Source organism: Hemitrygon akajei, chromosome 26 (assembly GCF_048418815.1).
Source record: "Hemitrygon akajei chromosome 26, sHemAka1.3, whole genome shotgun sequence".
Classification (NCBI taxonomy): domain Eukaryota; kingdom Metazoa; phylum Chordata; class Chondrichthyes; order Myliobatiformes; family Dasyatidae; genus Hemitrygon; species Hemitrygon akajei.
Window position 1 is genome coordinate 39319978 of NC_133149.1, and position 23184 is coordinate 39343161.

Sequence of the window (23184 nt, forward strand, 5' to 3'; positions counted from 1 at the left end):
AACGAGACAATATCGGCAGAGACGAGTGTCCAAGATTTCTACCGTGTAACCACAAATTAGTTCTGTTAAGTCATACCAAGGGAGTTGATCAGGTTTTTTTTGTATAAGTTTGTGTATCAACTTTCTACGGATGATCAACTATTCCATCAAGAAACAAGATGGTGAGCCACCCAACATCGAAGAACCAGCACGGGAACAAAATGTTTAATAACGTAGAGAATTTAATATGGTTGGATGTATAAGTTTATTTTCATTTGAAGGATGTGAAATAGATTTTCTGCAAGAACTGATTATTTTTGCAAAGACTCTGTTAAGTTACTGAATGAGATTTACCTTGTTTAGAAGTTGTGATGTTGGAGAATTTGTCACAAAAGGGGTTAAACTGTATGTGTGTGAGCATATTATATAATATATGAATTTGTAGACATGCTGACTGGAACTGAAATGGAAGTTAACCATAAACAAGAGAAAATCTACAGATGCTAGAAATCCGAACAACACCACCACCCAGGACATGCCCTCTTCTCATTACTACCATCGAGGAGGAACAGGACCCTAAAGACACACACTCGCCATTTTAGAAACAGCTTCTCCCCCCCCCATCAGATTTATGAACAGTTCATGAGCACTACCTCACTATTTTTGCACCACTTATTTAATTTATATATACTGTAATTTATTGTTTTTATGCATTGCATGGTACTGCTGCTGCAAAACAACAAATTTCAGAACATGCAGTATGTCAGTGACATTAAACCTGGTTCTGAATCCACAGAAAACAGCAAAGAATGATTAAAGAGGGAAGAAATAGCTTATGATTGTAAACAGGAAAGAAACATAAAGGCAGACAGTGGCTGTTAGTAAAACTACATAGAAAAAAGAGTTAACTAGTGTAGAAGTTGGTCCATTAAAGGATGGGTTTGGAAGTCCCCAGTGCAGACTTTTCAAGGTAATATAACTGTAGAATTTTTTTAAGCATCAGTCTTGCTGCACAGCATGTACATGAGATTGCAATTGAAAGTTGGTTTATTATTGTGAAAGATCAAAGTGAATTTGTTATCAAAGTACATAAGTCACCATATACAACCCTAAGATTCATTTTCTTGCAGACATACTCAGTAAATCCAATAAGCATAATAGCATCAATGAAAGACATCAACAACACGGCAGACAAACAACCATTGTGCAAAATACACATTGATAGCATGGCTTTGTCAATGACAGGTTGTGCCTTACGAGCCTGATTGAATTTTTTGAGGATGTGACTAAACACGTTGATGAAGGTAGAGCAGTGGATGTAGTGTATATGGATTTCAGTAAGGCATTTGATAAGGTTCCCCACGCGAGGCTCATTCAGAAGGTAATGAGGCATTGGATTCAAGGAGACATTGCTTTGTGGATCCAGAATTGGTTTGCCCACAGAAGGCAAAGGATGGTCGTGAATGGTTCATATTCTGCATGGAGGACAGTGACCAGTGGTGTTCTGCAGGGTTCTGGCCTGGGACCTGTCCTCTTTGTGATTTTTATAAATGACTTGGATGAGGAAGTGGAGGGATGGGTTAGTAAATTTGCTGATGACACAAAGGTTGGGGGTGTTGTGGATAGTGTGGAGGGCTGTCAGAGGTTACACATGACATCAATAAGATGCAGAACTGGACTGAGAAGTAGCAGATGGAGTTCAACTCAGATAAGTGTGAAGTGGTTCATGTTGGTAGTTCAAATTTGAAGACAGAATATAATATTAATGGTAAGACTCTTGGCAGTGTGAAGGTGTGGAAGATCAGTGACATCTTGGGGTCCATGTCCACAGGACACTCAAAGCTGCTGCGCAGTTGACAGTATTGTTAAGAAGGCTTACGGTGTATTGGCCTTCATCAACTGTGGGATTGAGTTCAAGAGCCATGAGGTAATGTTACAACTGTATAAGACCTCAGTTAGACCCCACTTGGAGTACTGTGTTCAGTTCTGGTCACCTCATTACAAGGATGTGGATACTATGATACTATAGAGAGAGTGCAGAGGAGATTTACAAGGATGTTGCCTGGATTGGGGAGCATGCCTTAAGAGAATAGGTTGAGTTAACTCAGCCTTTTCTCCTTGGTGTGACAGAGGATGAGAGGTGACCTGATAGAGGTGTACAAGATGATGAGAGGCATTGATCGTGTGGATAGTCAGAGGCTTTTTCTCCAGGGCTGAAATGGCTAGCACGGGAGCGCACATTTTAAGGTACAGAGGAGATGCCAGGGGTAAGTTTTTTATGCAGAGAGTGGTGAGTGCATGGAATGGGCTGCCGGCGGCGGTGGTGGAGGTGGAAACAATAGGGTCTTTTAAGAGACTCTTAGACAGGCACATGGAGCTTAGAAAAATAGAGGTCTATGCAGTAGGGAAATTCTAGGCAGGTTCTAGAGTGGGTTACATGGTCGACACAAAGGGCCTGTAATGTGCTGTAGATTTCTATATTTCTATATAAAATACAACAAACTGTGGAAATGCAAAAGAAAAAAGAATTAATAATTATAAATCAATAAACAACAAATATTGAGAACATGAGATGAAAGTGAGCCCATTGATTGTGGAAACAGTTCAGTGATGGGGCAAGCAAATTTATCCCCTCTGGTTCAAGAGCCTGATGGTTGAGGGGCAATAACTGTTCCTGAACCTGGTGGTGAGAGTCCTGAGGCTCCTGTACCTTCTTCCTAGGGGCAGCAGCAAGAAGAGAGCATGGCCTGGTTGGTGTGGGTCCCTGATGATGGATGCTGCTTTCCTGTGTCAATGCTCCATGTTCTTTGTAGATGTGCTCAATGACTGGGAGGGCTTTACCTGTGTTGGACACTACTTTTTGTAGGATTTACCCTTCAAGAGCATTGGTGTGTCCATACTAGGCTGTGATGCAGCCAAACAATATACTCTCCATCACATATCTATAAGAACTTTGTCAAACTTTTAGATGTCATGCTGAGTCTTTGGAAACTCCTACAGACGTACAATGCCTATAAAAAGTATTCACCCCCCCTTTTGAAGTTTTCATATTATTTTACATCATTGAATCACAGTGGATTTAATTTGGCTTTTTCTGACACTGATCAGCAGAAAAAGACTCTTTCGTGTCAAAGTGAAAACAGATTCTACAAGTTGATCTAAATTAATTACAAATATAAAACACAATATAATTGATTGCATAAGTATTCACCCCTCTTTAATGTGACACGCCAAATCATCACTGGTGCAGCCAATTGGTTTTAGAAGCCACATAATTAGTTAGGATGTCCTAGCTCTATATAAACCCATGTGCAATCAGGTTGTTTCAATTGATTGTAGTAAAAATACATCTGTATTTGGAAGGTCCAACTGCTGGTGAGTCAGTATCCTGGCAAAAACTACACCACGAAGACAAAAGAACATTCCAAGCAACTCCATGAAAAGGTTATTGAAGAGCACAAGTCAGGAAAAGAATGCAAGAACATTTCCAAGTCACTGAATATCCCTTGGAGTACAGTTAGGCCAATCATCAAGAAATGGAAAGAATATGGCACAGCTGTAAATCTGCCTAGAGTAGGCAGTCCTCAAAAACCGAGTGACTGTGCAAGTAGGAGACGAGTGAGGGAGACCACCAAGAGACTATTACAACTCCGGAGGAGTTACAAGCTTCAGTGGCTGAGATGGGAGAGACTGTGCATACAACAACTGTTGCCTGGGTGCTTCATCAGTCCCAGCTTTATGAGAGAGTGGCAACGAGAAAGCTGCTGTTATAAAAAGAACTCACATGAAATCTCAGCTAGAGTTTGCTAGAAGGCATGTGAGAGACACTGAAGTCAGCTGATAGAACATTCTATGGTCTGATGAAACCAAAATTGAGCTTTTTGGCCATCAGACTAAATGCTATGTTTGGTGTAAGCCAAACGCTGCACATCATCAAACGCACACCATCCCTACATGGCGGTGGCTGCATCAAGCTGTGGGGATACTTCACTGCAGCAGGCCCTGGAAGGCTTGAGAGGCAGAGGGTAAAATGAATGCAGCAAAATACAGGGAAATCCTTATGTAGTTTGCAAGAGAACTGCAGCTTGGGAAAAGACTTGTTTTTCAGCAAGACAATGACCCCAAGTATAAAGCCAAAGCAACACAGGAATGGCTTAGAAATAACAAGGTTAATGTCCTGGTGTGGCCAAGTCAGAGTCCAGACCTCAATCCAATTAAGAATTTGTGGCTGGACTTGAAAAGGGCTGTTCACTCATGCTCCCCATGCAATTTGAGTCAGCTTGAGCAGTTTTGTAAAGAAGAATGGGGAAAAATTGCGGTGTCCAGGTGTGCAAAGCTGACAGATACCTATCCACACAGACTCAAGGCTGCAATTGCTGCCAAAGGTATATCTACTAAATACTGACTTGAAGGGCGTGCGTGATCATGCAATCAATTATTTTATGATTAATAATTTTAATAAATTTAGACCAATTTGTAGAAAATTGTTTTCACTTTGACACAAAAGAAATTGTTTCTGTTGATCAGTGTTGAAAAAGCCAAATTAAATCCACTGTGATTCAATGTTGGAAAACAATAAAACATGAAAACTTCTGGGGGGGTGGGGCACTTTGTTATAGGCACTGTACGTGCTGGGGCCAGGACAGACCCGATGAAATGATAACACAATACTGAGATGCAGGGAAACACCTTGTTTTGCATACCATCCATACAGATCATTTCACAACATAAAACTCATTGAGGTCTTGCAAATGGTAAAGCAATAACAGTCCATCTCCCACCCGCCATCCTCACCACACTCTACAGAGGATGTATCGAGAGCATCCTGAGCAGCTGCATCACTGCCTGGTTCGGAAATTGCACCATCTCAGATCGCAAGACCCTGCAGCGGATAGTGAGGTCAGCTGAGAAGATCATCAGGGCCTCTCTTCCTGCCATTACGGACATTTACACCACACGCTACACCCACAAAGCTAACAGCATTGTGAAGGACCCCACACACCCCTCATACAAACTCTTCTCCTTCCTGCCATCTGGCAAAAGGTACTTAATTTACTGTTTCTAACTTATTTTGAAAACTTACTTTTAAACGCAATATTGTTTTACGATGAGGGGATCCAAAGCTATTAAAAAAGAAGAGGACCCTCCTATAACTTTGGAATCTATTATGGAGGCACCTTGGAAGCATAAAAATGAACTTTCGGAAGAGTTCCAGTAGGAATTCTGGCAACTCAGCGCTGAATTTAAACAAATGGATGTAAAATTGGATTCTATTCAAAAAACTTTAAGTGAACACGATAAATGGATAAAAGATAATGAAAACACTTTGATGATGTTGGATGCGAAGATTGATGACCTGGAAAAGATCTGGAATAAACAGTCAAAGGTTAATGAAAAATTAAGACAGAAGATTATCGACTTAGAAAATAGAAGCAGAAGAAATAATATACGAATTCTGGGTTTTAAAGAGTTAGTGGAAGGCAATCAGCCTTCGGAATTTTTTGCAAACCTTTTGGCTAAATTATTTCTGAATATTTTTAAATCTCCACTTAAAATAGACCGAGCTCATAGATCGCCAGTACCGAGACCTCTTCCAGAAGAATGACCCTGTTCAGTGATAATCTGTCTTCACGACTTTCAAACAAAGGAACTTCTAATTCATGAATCTCGTCGGAAAGGTATGATTGATTATGAAGGCCAGAAGTTCAGAATTGTGGAGGATTTTTCACCCGAGGTGTTGAATGAACGCTTCAAGTTTAAAAAGGTTATGTCCGAATTGTATAATAAAGGTTTTAAACCCTCTCTTTGTTACCCTGCTCATCTTAGAATCATTTTGAAAAATGGCTCTCAGAAATGGTTCTGTTCGACTCAAGAGCAGCAGGATTTTTTAATTTCCGAATCAGTATCAGAAATTTAACTGTTCAATAATTCCCAACATAAATCTATATTGCGTCTACCTGATGGATCCCTTTTTTAAGAATCAGCAGTCTAATTGTTCATTACTTTATTTTATGAACAATTTTATTTACTTTTGGTATACCTTTCGTATCTAATTTCTTTTGTACTTTTATTTCTTTGCTTAGAAAATTAAGGATTTAACATTAATAAGTTTTTATTGAGTTAATACTTTCCAAGTTAATATGTTCTGAATTTTCTTAGTTCTTTTTAATATTTTATACTATATTTTTTCAAGAGGTTTTTTTAAATAAGTTTAATTTTGTTCTGTTTTTTTCTTGTGTCTTGTTGGAATGCAGTTAACCTTGAAACAGTTTTGGAGCTCAGCCAGTGGATTGTTTGGGAGGGTAATGTGGGTAGATTTAGCTGTTGACTGCCCTTTGGTTGACTTTCTCTCTTTGGGTGGGGGGTGGACTTCTTTTCTATCAGCTGTTTGGTTCTCTTAGCTTCATTTGTTGCTTGGTTACTGTATCTTAAAGCTCATTGTTTGGATTTAATATATATTCCTGCGGTTTTTAATCTAACCTCTCTTTTAAGTAATACTTAAAACGGATCATGCTATTAATTTACTTAGTTTTAATGTGAAAGGATTAAACCATCCTGTGAAACGTAATAAGATATTTAATTATATTAAGAAACTGAATGTCTCAATTATATTTTTACAAGAAACACATGTTTGTAAATGTGATAATTTACGTCTTTTCAGCCATTGGAAGGGCTTATCCTTTCATTCCTCCTTTCAGGCTAAGGCCAGATGAATTTCGATTCTTATAGACAATTCAGTTTCTTTTGTTCAACATAATGTAGTGTCTGACACCAATGGGCATTTTGTTATAGTGTCAGGGAAATTAGATAATAAATTAATGGTTTTTGCTCATTTGTATGCCCCGAATATAGATGATCCAGGTTTTTTTGAACGCTTTTTTTTGTTTTTACCAGATTTAAGTCTATATTCTCTGGTTTTAGGAGGAGACTTCAACTGTTGTTTAGATCCTGTTTTAGATCACTCATCTTTTAAATGGTTGACTTTTAGTAGATCTGCCTCCTTTATTCAATCTTTTCTAATGAAATGTGATATTGTTGATGTTTGGCGCCTTTTGCATCCAACAGATAAAGAATACTAATTTTTTCTCATGTTCATCATACATATTCCCGGATTGATTTTTTTTTTTGCTGATAGTCAATCGATTCCATTGGTTCAATCCTGTGAATGTAAAGAAAATGCTGTTTCAGATCATGCTCTTGCGATTTTATCTTTAAATCTTCCAGGTGTCTCCAAAATAAACAGAGTTTGGCATTTTAATCCAACTCTGTTATCTGATAAGGATTTTAAAAACTTTTTGGAGAGACAAATTACTTTTTTTTAAGAGAATATGCTAGAAGAGACTTCTAGTCTTATTTTATTGAATGCTTTTAAGGTTTATATTAGAGGACAAATTATTTCTTTAACCACAAGTGTTAAGAAAAAAGCTAATAAGGAGAGAATTGAAGTAGACAATCAGTTGAAACAATTAGACCAAAAATATTCTTTGGCTCCAGATCCTGGTTTATATAAAAGACATGTTGAAATTAAAACTAAATACGATCTGCTTTTAACTTAACCAATTGAAACTCAACTTTTAAAAGATAAAAGTCAGTTTTATGTTCATGGAAATAAAATGGGTAAACTATTGGCTAACCAATTAAAGACCTTTATAGTTAAACTCAAATTAAAGAAATTTATAAAGCTAATGGTGATAAAACATCATACTTCTAGAGAATTCTATTCTAAACTTTATAGTTCTGATCCTCCTAAAGATAATACTGTAATGAATAATTTCTTTGATTGATTAAACATTTCTACACTTTCTGATAATAATTGAAAATTGCTGGATCAACCCATTTCTTATGAGGAAATTGCCAAGGTTGTTCACTTTTTGCACTTGGGGAAGGCCCCGGGTCCTGATGGATTTTCTGGAGAGTTTTGCAAGACTTTTTCCACTTTGCTTATACCTCACTTACATTCAGTCCTTTTGGACTCTTTTAAATTAGGTAGGTTGTCACAATCTTTTTATGCAGCCTCTATTTCGCTTATTCCTAAAAAGAATAAGGATCCAACTGAATGTTCTTCTTGTAGACCAGTTTCCTTACTTAATGTTGCTACTACAATTTTATCTAAACTTTTGGCTTGTAGGATTGAAAATATTTTGCCATCTATTATTTCTGATGATCAGACTGGATTTATCAAAAATCAATATTCCCACTTTAATATTCATCATTTATTGAATGTTATTTATTCTCCTTCTAAAGAGATATCAGAATGTGTGAATGTGTAGTTGCTGAGAAAGCCTTTGATTGGGTTGAATGGAATTATTTATTTAAAACTTTAGAAAAATTTAACTTTGGGCCCCATTTTATTCAATGGATTAAATTACTTTACCTATCTCCCTCGACTCAGATTCTTACTAACTCTCAGAATTCTAAACCATTTAAACTTCAATGTGTAACTATGAGTCCTTTGCTTTTTGTTGTGGTCTTAGGACCTTTAGCTATTGCTTTCCGGGAATCTAATGATATAACTGGTATCTTAAGGAAGGGTATTACCCACAAAGTTTTGCTTTATGATGATGGCCTTTTGCTCTACATTTCTAATGTGGAGTCTTCTTTACCTTCTATACTTTCTTTACTCTCATGCTTTAGTCAGTTTTCAGGATATAAACTTAACTTTCATAAGAGTGAACTTTTTCATTTGAATAATTTGGTATTAGTTAACCTTTCTTTTAAAATTGTAAGAAATCAATTTACTTATTTGGACGTAACAATGACTAAGAATTATAAATTCCTTTTTAAAGAAATTTTTTTTACACTTCTGAATTATGTTCAGAAGGCACTATCAAATTGGCCACCCCATTCTTTATTGTTGATTGGCCGAATTAATTGTATTAAAATTAATATTTTGCCTAAATATTTATATTTATTTCAGGAAGTACCTGTTTTTATTCCTAAATCCTTTAATAAATAAATAAATATAAACATTTAGGCAAAATATTAATTATTTTATTTTAATTATTTGATTCGCTGAATTCTATTATATCTTATATATGGGAAAACAAAATTCCTCAATTAAATAAAGTTCATCTTCAAAAAGCTAAAAAGAATGGAGGTTTAGCTTTACCCAATTTTAGGTTTTATTACTGGGCAGTCAATATACGGAATCATGTTTTGGTTATATTATATTAATCGAGAGGACTGTTTGGTCTGGGTTTCTTTAGAAGCTAATTCTGTTAATAAATTTTCTATAATTTCTCTTCTCGGATCCTCAATCCCTTTATCTTTAAGTAACTTAACTGATAATTTTGACGTTAAACACACTTTGAGGATTTGGGTACAATTTAGAAAATATTTTGGTTTATTTAGTTTTTCACTTTCAAGTCCCATCTTTTCTAACTATTTTTTAAAACCTTCTATGACTGATGTAGTTTTTAAAGAGTGGAATAGATTGGGTATTAAATGTTCTCAGGATTCGTTTGTTGGAGATAGTCTCTCTTCATTTGAACAACTGTCAGCTAAGTATAGCCTACCCAAAACCCACTTTTCTCTATATTTACAAATTAGAGACTTTTTGCATTCTCAAGTACATACATTTCCTAAGTCCAGTTAAGAATTTACTTGATACAATTTTTAATTTGAAACCCTTCCATAATGGATCTACATATAATAGTTATGGTATGTTGTTGGGAATGAGAAATATTCCTTTAGACAAGGAGATGGAGACGTAACATGTATGTGAAGGATATAAGAAATAAAGTCAACTCAAATTCAAATAACACTCACAAAATGCTGGAGGAACTCAGCAGGCCAGGCAGCATCTATGGAAAAGAGTAAATAATTGATGTTTTGGGCCAAGACCCTGCATCAGGACTGGAAAACAAACAATGATGAGTAGAGTTAAAAGGTGGGGAGGGGAGAAAGAAAAACACAAGGTGATGGGTGAAACCAGGAGGGGGAGGGATGAAGTAAAGAGCTGGGAAGTTGATTGGTGAAAGAGATACAGGACTGAAAAAGAGGAAATCTAATAGGAGAGGACAGAGGCCATGGAAGAAAGAGCAGTGGGGAGGAGCATCAGAGGGAGGCAATGGGCAGGCAAAGAGACAAGATGACAGGGAGAAAAGGAGATGGGCAATGGTGAAGGGGGGGGGGCATTACTGAAAGTTAGAGAAATCGATATTCATGCCATCAGGTCGGAGGCTACCCAGACAGAATATAAGGTGTTGTTCCTCCAACCTGGGTGTGGCCTCATTGCGACAGTGGAGGAGGCCATGGAGTGGGAACGGCAAGTGAAATTAAAATGGTTGGCCACTGGGAGATCCCGCTTTTTCTGGCGGATGGATTTCCAGCATCTACACATTTTCTCTTGTTTGTGTGTAGACAAATAGCCTTATTTCAAGAACTGAAGCTGCTGGCTCACAGAAAGCCAATGAGATATGCTTTGGAAACTGAAATGAACTTGAAGCATTCTTAGGCCATAAGACATAGGAGCCGAATTAGGCCATTTGGCTCGAGTCTGCTCTGCTATTTGATCAAGGCTTGTTTATAATTTCTCTCAACCCAAATTGCTTGCCTTCTCTCCATAACATTTGATGCCCTGATGTGCCCATTTGGCCAATGACCCCAGCTGTCTAAAGGAGTATGTATTTTTCAACATTCCCCTCCTCCTTCCCTTTCTCCATGGTCTACTCTCCTCTCCTATCAGATTCCTTCTTCTTCTTCCCTTGACCTTTTCCACACAGCTGGCTTCACCTATCACCTTCTCCTTCCCTATCCTCCTTCCCCTTCTCCCACCTTTTTATTCTGGTGTTTTCCCCCTTCCTTTCCAGTCCTGAAGCAGGGTTAAAACATCAACTCTTTATTTATTTCCATGGATGCTGCCTGACCTGTTGAGTTCCTCCAGCATTTTGTGTGTGTTACATAGCATATATCTGCTTGGGCCAATGACCATAGGCTTGTGGTGTATTGATAAGGACAGAGCAGAGAGCTGGTGATGTGGATGTAAAGTGTATGAGTGTGTTGTGTATAAGAAGGTGGTGGTGCTTAAAGCAGAATGTCACAGGGTCAGGGTCACCAATATCTTTATTCACCATTTGGGAAGCTGGCAAGGAGGGGAGGTGAAGAATGAGTGTTTGTGAGTGAGTTATATTATATATACATAATATCAAGGAGTAGCACATTAGCATAATGATATTCCAGTACCAGTGACCCAGGTTTAATTCTATCATTGACTGTAAGGAGTTTGTACATTCTTCCCATGATCGTGTGAGTTTCCTCCAAACGCTTTGGTTTCCTCCCATTTTCCAAAGACATACGGGTTATAGGTCAATTGGTCACATGGACGTAATTGGGTGGCGTAGGCTCATTGGGCCAGAAGGGCCTGTTACCATATTGAATCTCAAAATAAATGAGGGACAATACGCAGGAATGTTTAAGATTCCACATGAAGGAAATATAGCACGATTTCAGCTGTGCTCTGGGAGAAGTCACAGAACATAGTCCATGCACTTGAGAAGGTTGAATGGGAGAATGCTAAAGCTGGGTGGAGTAAGAGCTGAAGCCCAGAGGAACCACAAGCTGTCAAAGGATTAGACAGAGGAAGTGGTGGTGGAAAATGCATTTCAGGCAGAGCAAGAGGAAAAAACTTTACCAGTATTGAGAATAGTTACACTGTTACAGAAGAGTGTCAAGTACAGAGAACAGTTACACTGTTTGCAAGCAGAATGGACAGATAGAAGTAACAGTTGGAGTAACTACTGGGAGAGGCATTTTACATTGTTTTCTTTTTAAACTGTTTAACTCTTGTTTTCAAGTGAGTGGTTTTACGATGTTTTGAGATGTGGCAACTTGCCAGTTCATTTTGAAGCGGAAGGAAAATACATTAAAGAGTGGGTGAAAAGGCTGCTGGAAACTTTCAATATTTAATACTAATCCTATGCACCAGGGAACAGAATCTGACTAAGAGAAGGATTCTGTTATTTAAAGTAAAATTAATTTGCAACACACACAAAATGCTGGTGGAACACAGCAGGCCAGGCAGCATCTATAGGGAGAAGCGCTGTCCACGTTGCAAACCCATTTGTTTTAAAGTGATATGCTTATTCACCATTTGGGAATGGTGAATAAACTGAATGAATGTGAGAGTTTTGCAGACCCTATCAATGTCTTCTTTTCCTTTCTTTTCAATTTGTGTTAAGGGTTTTCACAATAGAATTTAATTTCTTATTATACACCGAGAAGCCACTTTATTATGTGCCTCCTGTACCTAATAAAGAGGCCACTGAGTGTATGTTCATGGTCTTCTGCTGCTGTAGCCCATCCACTTCAGAGTTCAAAACCTTGTGCATTCAGAGATGCTTTTCTGCACACCACTGTTTTAATGCATGGTTATTTGAATTATTGTTGCCTTCATGTCAGCTTGAACTAGTCATTCTCCTCTGACCTCTCTCATTAACAAGGCATTTTCACCCACAGAACTGCCGCTCACCAGAAGTTTGTTGTTCTTTGCACCATTGCCTGTAAACTCTAGAGTGTTGTATGTGAAAATCCCAAGAGATCATCAGTTTCTGAGATACTCAAATCACTCTGCTTGGCACCACCAATCATTTCACTGGCAAAGTCACTAACATCACATTTCTTCCCAATTCTGATGTTTGGTTTGAACAACAACTGAACCTCTTGACCACGTCTGCATGCTTTTATGCATCGAGTTGCTGTCACATGATTGGCTGATTAGATATTTGTATTAATGAGCAGGTGTACCTAAAGTGGTCATGGAGTGCAAGTTTCTCTGTTATTTGCAAATGTTTTGTAAAAATAAATGCAGCCATGGATTTTATTCTTCCCTGTCCCTGGTTTAAGTTTGCCATCTTTCATATCTGTCCTCTTCAATTAAGTTGATATGAGAAAGCAAAAGGTCAATAGACAATAGGTGCAGGAGTAGGCCATTCAGCCCTTTGAGCCAGCACCACCATTCAATGTGATCATTGGCTGATCATCCATAATCAGTACCCCGTTCCTGCCTTCTCCCCATATCCCTTGACCCCACTATCTATAAGAGCTCTATCTAACTCTTTCTTGAAAGCATCCAGAGAATTGGCCTCCACTGCCTTCTGAGGCAGAGCATTCCATAGATCCACAACTTCCTGGGTGAAAAAGTTTTTCCTCAAATCCGTTCTAAATGGCCTACCCCTTATTCTTAAACTGTGGCCTCTGGTTCTGGACTCCCCCAACATCGGGAACATGTTTCTTGCCTCTAGTGTGTCCAATCCCTTAATAATCTTATATGTTTCAATCAGATCCCCTCTCATCCTTCTAAATTCCAGTGTATACAAGCCCAGTCGCTCCAATCTTCTAACATATGACAGTCCCGCCATCCCGGGAATTAACCTGGTGAACCTACGCTGCACTCCCTCAATAGCAAGAATGTCCTTCCTCAAATTTGGAGACCCAGACTGAACACAATACTCCAAGTGTGGTCTTACCAGGGCCCTGTACAACTGCAGAAGGACCTCTTTGCTCCGATACTCAGCTCCCCTTGTTATGAAGGCCAACATGCCATTAGCTTTCTTCACTGCCTGCTGTACCTGCATGCATACTTTCAGTGACTGATGAACAAGGACACCTAGATCTCATTGTACTTCCCCTTTTCCTAACTTGACACCATTCAGATAGTAATCTGCCTTCCTGTTCTTGCCACCAAAGTGGATAACCTCACATTTATCCACATTAAACTGCATCTGCCATGCATCTGCCCACTCACCCAACCTGTCCAAGTCACCCTGCATTCTCCTAACATCCTCCTCATATTTCACACTGCCACCCAGCTTTGTGTCATCTGCAAATTTGCTAATGTTACTTTTAATCCCTTCATCTAAATCATTAATGTATATTGTAAATAGCTGCAGTCCCAGCACCGAGCCTTGCGGTACCCCACTAGTCACTGCCTGCCATTCTGAAAAGGACCCGTTAATCCCTACTCTTTGTTTCTTGTTTGCCAACCAGTTTTCTATCCATGTCAGTACCCTACCCCCAATACCATGTGCTCTAATTTTGCCCACTAATCTCCTATGTGGGAACTTATCAAAGGCTTTCTGAAAGTCCAAGTACACTACATCCACTGGCTCCCCCTTGTCCAATTTTCATAGTTACATCCTCAAAAAATTCCAGAAGATTAGTCAAGCATGATTTCCCCTTCGTAAATCCACGATGACTTGGACTGATCCTATTACTGCTATCCAAATGCGCTGCTATTTCATCTTTTATAATTGACTCCAGCATCTTCTCCACCACTGATGTCAGGCTAACTGGTCTATAATTCCCTGTTTTCTCTCTCCCTCCTTTCTTAAAAAGTGGGATAACATTAGCTACCCTCCAATCCTCAGGAACTGATCCTGAATCTATAGAACATTGGAAAATGATTACCAATGTGTCCACAATTTCTAGAGCCACCTCCTTAAGTACCCTGGGATGCAGACCATCAGGCCCTGGGGATTTATCAGCCTTCAGTCCCATCAGTCTACCCAACACCATTTTCTGCCTAATGTGAATTTCCTTCAGTTCCTTCCTTACCCTAGGTCCTCTGGCCACTATTACACCTGGGAGATTGTCTGTGTCTTCCCTAGTGACGACAGATCCAAAGTACCTGGATTGCATAATTCCAGTTAAGGTTTTAGAAATAAGTTTCTAATTTTTGGTTATAAGATTCCCACAATTTGGAAAGAACTTGGGAAATTGATAATTAATATATATTTAAATTGGAAAGCTGAAGCTTGTATTTTGAAGCCTTACAGTATGGAACCAGACCATTCAGCCCAACTCATCCATGCTGACCAAGATGCCAAACTGAGTTTGTTCCATTTGCTTGCATTTGGCCCGTGTCCCTTGAAACTAGAGGTTCCCAATCTGGGTCCACAGACCCTTCGATTAATGGTGGGGGTCCATGGGATGAAAAAGGTTGGGAACCCCTGTTCTAAGTAATTCCTGTCCATCTAACTGTCCAAATTACTGCTAAATACTTTGCAACTGGGGATAATCTCAAATCTGGTTTTCTTAACAAGAATGATTTTCTCAAAAAGTTAGGAGACATTTCTTCAGGACTAGTGGAGTGGTTGTGGGGAAACAAAGAAAGGAATCAAAAGGTTGAGCCTGGTGGGAATAATGTTCTGAGTTGCATCTATTTCAATGCAAGATAAGGTGGATGAACTTAGAGCATGGACCAGCATGTGGAATTATGACATTGTAGCCAATAGTGACACTAGATTGCAAGAGGGGCAGGACTGGCAGCTCAGTGTTCTGGTGAACTGTTGTTTTAGATGTGATAGAGCAGGATGAATTTAAGGGGGCGGCCTGGCATTATCAGCTAGGGAAAATAAGAAAATAAGACCACATTAGTGAGATTATATTATAGACCAATAGTCCAATAGTCCGCAGGCACTGGGTGGTGGCGTAGTGGCATCAGTGCTGGACTTTGGAGTGGAAGGTCCCCAGTTCGAATCCCGTGCACGTTTTCCATCTGTGCTGGGTTGAGCGTCAAGCTAGCAACTTAACCTCGTAAAAAACAAACTGCCTGCTACAGAAAGATCAACAGCAAAAAAGTTGATGACCTATGGTCTCTCATGAGTTGAAAGGCAATTTAATAATTAATTAATATTCTGCAGGTCTTAGAAACTAAGTTTGTAGACTGATTGCAGACATAGAAACATAGAAAACCTACAGCACAATACAGGCCCTTCGGCCCACAAAGTTTTGCTGAACACGTCCCTACCTTAGAAATTACTAGCCTTCCCTACAGCCCTCCATTTTACTAAGCTCCATGTACCTATCTAAAAGCCTCTTAAAAGACCCTATCGTATCCGCCTCCATTAACGTTCCTGGCAGCCCATTCCACGCACTCACCACTCTGAGTAAAAAAAACTTACCCCTGACATCTCCTCTGTACCTACTCTCCAGCACCTTAAAGCTGTGTCCTCTTGTGGCAACCATTTCAGCCCTGGGAAAAAGCCTCTGACTATCCACATGATCAATGCCTCTCATCATCTTATACACCTCTATCAGGTCACCTCTCATCCTCCTTTACTCCAAGGAGAAAAGCCCAAGTTCACTCAACCTATTCTCATAAGGCATGCTCCCTGATTCAAGCAAAATCCTTGTAAATCTCCTCTGCACCCTTTCTATGGCTTCCACATCCTTCCTGTAGTGGGGCGACCAGAACTGAGCACAGTACTCCAAGTGGGGTCTGACCAGGGTCCTATATATCTGCAACATTACCTCTCGGCTCCTAAATTCAATTCCATGATTGATGAAGGCCAATACACCATACGCCTTCTTAACCACAGAGTCAACCTGCGCAGCTGCTTTGAGCATCCAATGGACTCGGACCCCAAGATCCCTCTGATCCATCACACTACCAAGAGTCTTACCATTAATACTTTATTCTGCCATCATATTTGACCTACCAAAATGAACCACTTTACACTTCAGACAGCTGGGAAAAAACAAAGTTGTGATAGCTGGTGATTTTATCTTTCCACATATTGAGCTTGTGAGCTTGACTTCAATGTTTAAATGGAGTTTGAATAGGTACATAGATAGTAGGTGTGTAGAGAGCTATGGTCTCGGTGCAGGTCAATGGGAATGTGCAGTTTAAATGATTTCAGCACTGACTAGATGGACCGAAAGGCCTGTTTCTGTGCTGTACTCCTATGTGACTTGGATGTGACTCCCATACTGTAAAAAGGCTGGATGGGATAGAGCATTCTGGAAAGTTTCCTTAATCTATATATTGAGGTCTCAACTAGAGAGAGTGTGATAACTCTTATAAGGGAATGACACAAGGCAGGTGACAAGTGTGTGTAGGAGAACACTTTGGGACTAGTGATCATAATGCCATGAGTTTCAAGATTATTATGGAGTAATAAGTCTTGTCCTCGAGTTAGATTCCAAATTGGAGAAAGGCCAATTTTGATGGCATCAGAAAGGATCTGGCAGGTGTGGATTAGGACAGGCTGTTTTCTGGCGAAGGGGTGCTTGGCAATTGGGAGGTCTTCAAAAGTGATATATTGAGAGCACATAGTTTCCGTTAGAATAAAAGGCAAGACTAATAGGTTTAGGGAACCTTAGTTTTCAAGAGATATTGTGGCCCCAGTTAAGAAGGAGGTACATAGCAGGTAGGAACAAATGAGGTTCTTGGGGTTATGGACTTTACATGGGTTACAAAGGAGGAAGTGCTTGCTGAACTGAAGAAAGTTAGGGTGGATAAATCCCCAGGTCCTGACAAGGTGTCCTCTCAGACCTTGTAGGAGACTAGTGCAGAAATTGCAGGGGCACTAGCAGTGGGATTTAAAACATCCTTAGCTATGGGTGTGGTGCTGGAGAATTGAAGGATAGCTAATGTTGTTCCATTGTTTATAAAGGCTCTAAGAATAAACTGGGAAATTGTAGGCCGGTGAGCCTGATATTAGTTATAAGTAAGTTGTCAGAAGGTTTTCTAAGGGATCAGATATACACTATGTAAGTATTTGGATAGACAGGGACTGATTAGGGATAGTCAATGTGGCTTTGTGTATGGTAGGTCATGTTGAACCAATCTTAGAGAGTTTTTTTAAAAGAGGAAAGTTGATGAAGGAAAGGCAATGGATGTTGTCTACATGGACTTTAGCAAGGCCTTTGCCAAGGTCCCACAGGAGGCTTGTCAAGAAAGTTCAGTCACTTGGCATTCAAGGTAAGGTAGTAAGTTGGATTTGCATGGCTTTGTGAGAGAAGCCAGAGAGTGGTAGTAGACAAGAGCCCTGTGACTAGTGGTGTGCTGCAGAGATCAGTGCTGGGCCCTTTGTTGTTTGTCGTCTATATCAACGACCTGGATGATAATGTGGAAAACTGGATTGGCAAATTTGTGGATGACACCAAGATTGGGGGTATAGTGGACAGCAAGGAAGGCCATCATATCTTGTAGTGAGATCTGGATCACTGGAAAAATGGGCTGATAAATAGCAGATGGGATTTAATGCAGACAAGTATGAGGTGTTGCACGTTGGGAGGACAAACCAGGGTAGAACTTACATGGTGAGTAGTAGGGCACTGAGGAGTGCAGTAGGACAGAGGGATCTGGGAATACAGGTCCATAATTCCTTAAAAGTTGTGACACAGGTAAATAGGGTTGTAAAGATAACTTATGGCCTTTAGAGATCAAAGTATTGAGCACAAGAGTTATGTTATGTTGAAGTTGTAAAAGACGCTGATGAGGCCTAATTTGGAGTATTGTGTGCAATTCTGGTCACCTACCAAAGGAAAGAGATCAAAAAGATTGAAAGAGTACAGAGAAAATTTACAAAGGATATTGCTGGGACTTGAGAACCTGAGTTGCAGGTAAAGGTTGAATAGGTTAGAACTTTATTCCCCAGAGCACAAGAGAACGAAAGGAGATTTCACTGCTTCAACAAGTTAAGAATTGCTAAGGATCTGAAGGTATCGATAATCATCTTGAATGTTACAATAAAAATGAAAATTTGGAGGATGCAGTTGCCAATAGCATTGCATGAAGGCAGTCCATTTTCTACACAAGGTGTCTGCACTGATTTTGTTCATTTACCGTCAATCAAAAGACCGTGGCAGCATATGATGAATTCCTCTGTCAATAACTATTAGGAACTACAGTTTCCTGGTACTCTAGCAGTATTGATAGTGTTCTAATTTGTTTTGTATTTCATTTAAATACATAATTTGTAACTCAGTTAAACAGTATTTTTTTCTTTTTTTAAATATAACTTTTTAATTATTTCCATGAAACTTTGGCTAATTGGGACAGCTGTTAAATTGAACCAATTTTTTCTGGTCTCAATGTGTTCCAATTCATTGTTAAGGGAGACGGGGAAGTGTGAATAGGACCAGAAGCTGGGAGGTGATGGGTGGAAGAGACAAAGGGCTGAAGATGATGGAATCTGATAGGAGAGGAAGGTAGAACATGGAATCAAGTGAGAGAAGTGGAGAGGGCACAAGTCAGACTACCCGAATTGAAACTAGGAGAATATTGAGTAGGCATGGAAGCATCTTGATTCATGTTCCCCTCTTCATTGCATGAATCTCTGTTGGGTTTAGAGAGAGGCAGGAGAAACAGTGGCTGGGGCAGTATTTAAACCTTTACAAATAGCAGTTTAGCCTTTGAGAGCTTGATGAAACTGTACATGGACAAAATAGGATCAAGAAGGAATGGAGGTTCTAGAGTCTGACAGGATGTTGATGATGGTTGATGTGGTTGATAATTATCTGAGGAGAAATAGGAGGGAATGAAAAAAATCATATTGATATTTTCATTTCAGGAAAAGGTGGAGAGGCTCTGGGACCTAATGATACAAGACAAAGGAGCAGAATTAGGCCAGTTGGCCCATTGAGTTTGCTCCACTATTCCATAATGGCTGATTTATTATCCCTCTCAATCCCATTTCTCCTGCCATTTTCCCACAGCTTTTGATGGCTTTACTGATTAAGAACCTATCAATGTCCATTTTAAATATACCCAATGACTTGGTCTCCACAGCCATCTGTGGCAATGAAGTCCACATATTCACCATCCTCTGGCTATAAGAAATTCTTCCTCCTTCCCACTGTACTAAAGGGACATCCTTCTATTCTGAGGCTGTGGCCTCAGGTCTTAGACTCTCCCACTATCTGGGAAACCTCTCCACATCCACTCCATCTAGGCCTTTCAATAGGTTTCAATGAGATACCCCCTCATTCTTCTAAACTCCAGTGAGTACAGGCCCAGAGCCAATCAGGTGGTGTTGGATGGTCAAGCTGAGTTGACTGTCATGTGCACAAGTATGGTGAGGTATAGACACAATTTAAAACTTGTTTGCAGCAGCATTGCAGGCACGTAGGTTCAGAGAGCAATTCTACAAGCCAGTGAAGAGAGAAAATAAAAACTTCCAGTTAAAGACTGGATATTAGTAAAGGGAACCCATTGGACATCAGATGAAAGGTCTCGACCCGAAATGTTGACTGTCCATTGATGCTGCCTGACCTGCTGATTTCCTTCAATGTTTTGTGAGTTGATGCAGAATATAGTGTAACAGTTACAGAGAAAGTGTAGTGCAGGTAGACAAATAAAGTGTAAGGGCCACAATGAGGTAGACTGGGAGATCATCGGTTCACCTTTTAGCATATGGGAGGTGCATTCAAAAATCTGATAAGAGTGGGATATAAAGCACCCTTGAGTCCAGTAGTATATCCTCTCAAGCTTTTGCTTCACCTGCCTTATGGGAGAGGAAGTAAGAGAGACTGAATGGGGTAAGAGGGGTCCTTAGTTATGTCAGGTGTTTTCCCAAGGCAGTAGGAAGTGAAATTGAGTCAACAGAGAGGAGGCATTTTGCGGTCTCAACTAATTGCTGATTTAATGATGTTTCTCAAGTGAGAAGTGACTTATTTTGATGGAAAGTTTGTAATGAATTCTGAAATACTGTACAATCTTTAGAGATCTACTATTTATTCTGATTTTGGCAAAATTGCTCAATATTGGGCTTTTTGATGGGGTGACCAAGAAGGTTGCTGAGGACAGGGTAGACATGATCTATATGGACTTCAGTGAGGCCTTTAAAAAGGTTCCACTGCTTTGGAACTTTAGATAGTGTGGAATCTAGGGAGAGCTGCTTATTTATTTGTAGCCCCCTGGGTCGCCTTAGGCTCACTCAGCTCACTGCCATCTAGGGGGGAGCAGCCTTCAGCCCTGCCAAACTGGGTAATCAGCTTGTGTGGATGCTGTGTGATGTCCCCGCCTCGCCCAAAAAACAGACAGTACACCCTATGCGATTAAAGGATTACACTTTATAGATATTACTAGAACTAAGTGATTACTAACGATACAGTATATATGAAGGAAAAGAAAATAAAGAAAAGGCGCCGAACTTATCAAAGTCCAAACCACTTCGTGCACAACCGTTGGAGCTCAATTAACGAAGTCTTCCGGCCACCATTCGATCCCCTCAAACCTCCTCGACTCGTAGCTCAGGACCACCCAAGTGATCAATCAACCAAGTCTGTCTTCATCTCCTCTCCTCACCGACAATCCTGGCCTCGGACCCCCGCTCGGGGTCCGTTCCGTTGCCCAGCTTACAGCATCGCGTCCTCTCTCTCTCCCCAAAAGCCCGCCAACACTAGCTTACAGACCCACAAGAAGGAATAATCTCCATCCCAATTGGTTAACAAGCGAATACAATTCTCGTTATCAGTAAATTTTAACCCAAACAAACTGCAAGAGAAAGCACTTATCATGTGTACATGTACATAAGCTGAGAGTGACGGTGGAAGGTTGTTTCTCAGACTGGAGGCTTGTGACCAGTGATGTGTTTTAGGGGTTGGTGCTAGGCCCATTGTTGTCTGTCATCTATATTAATGATTTGGATGAGGAGGTACGTGGCATGATTAGTAAGTCTGTAGATCAGAACAAAATAGGAGCCACCATTAACAGTGAAGAAAATGATCAATTATAATAAGAGAACCTTGATCAGTTGGGTAAAAATACACACTTAACTACATTACAATGGCAGTGATATCCTTACAAACTTTCCATGTTAAATGGTGTCTGTCCCAAAGATCTCAATTTAGCAATTAGATGCTTCCTTTGGAACTGCATTCAAACAATATGTGCCACACTGTTTCTTGACAAACACATTTCTTGCAGATGCCAGTGCCGTGCATATTAATTCTAGACAGGGAATTATTTAACCTAGTATGTCCAATACATAAATTTGTAATTATAACTTCCTCTCTTCTTTTATATCCATCTCCCAATTGAGTTCCCGCCCAGCCTCTGCATTTTATATAAATGCTGTCCTTTCTTTTCCTTATCCCAACCTTGTTGGCACAGTGATTGAATAGACTTTTTAAATGTTGGCTTTCATCTCTCCCTTATCCAAAGGCACCACTACATTTGTATCCTTAACTGATTTCTTGACAAGAATGTCTGCCACTTTGCTTCCTTCGACCCCCAACATGGGCAGGAATCCCAATGAATTGTATAGACAGACCTAGACCAGGGGTGTCAAACTCATTTTAGGTCACGGGCCGGATTGAGCAAAATGCAGCTTCATGTGGGCCGGATCAGTCGGACGCGTGCGAACGCAGCTTTCGTTGCCTCCGTTTTTTCAGCCTGCTCTCATGTGTCTCAGTCTCTGCTATAACTACAAAGTGTTTCACTTTACAAATTCCGTTTCTTATGAAGAAGACTGCCGAGCAAGACTGCCGAATAACCACTAAAAACCCTGAAAACCTGGTACCGGAATAAACTCAGCATTAGCCATATCATACGCCACAGGCGCTTTGATTACTGGGGCCAGCTTTAATAGTAATTAGATATTATCTCGCGGGCCAAAGATAATTCCACCGCGGGCCGGATTTGGCCTGCGGGCCTTGAGTTTGACATATATGACCTAGACCCTGCAGCCTCAACAGATATTGTCCAGTCACAAGAGAATATCTGGCCTACAATGTGAAGTACCCGTTTTAATAGGCGTCAAGACAGAGAATGAATTTGAGCATAGAAGTATATAAGCAGGGTATACTTTTCTGACCCATTCCAAGGCTAAAATGTTAGCAGGTATCTCAGATGTGAATACGGATACTTTGTCTGCTAATCTTTTCTCAATAGTCACCTGAAAATTTGGATCATAAACAGAAACACCTGTACAACCTGAAAAAGATGGAATACTAAAGTAAGTTAGCCAATAATATTAAGGGGGATACCAAAAGTTTCATCAGATATATAAAATGTAAAAGAGGTGAGAGGGGATATTGGACCACTGAAAAACGATTCTGGAGAGGTAGTGATGGTGGACAAGGAAGTGGCGGATGAACTGAATGAGTATTTTGCATCGGTCTTCACTGTGGAAGACACTAGCAGTATGGTGGAAGTTCCAGTGTCAGAGTCAGAAGTGTATGGACAGTGTAAATCTGTGGAATTCATTGCCACAGGCAGTTTGGAGGCTAAACCTTTATGTATATTTAAGGCAAAGGTTGATAGATTCTTGATTGATCAGGCAAAAGGGATATGGGGGAAAGGCAGGAGATTGGGACTGAGAGGGAAATGGATCAGCCATGATGAAATGGCGGAGCAGACTCGATGGGCCAAATGGCCTAATTCTGTTCATACATCTTATGGACTTTTACTTCCCTTCCTCCCACAGCTTTTAACCCCAAAGTTTTCTTACATTGCTTATTATCTTTACAAAATAC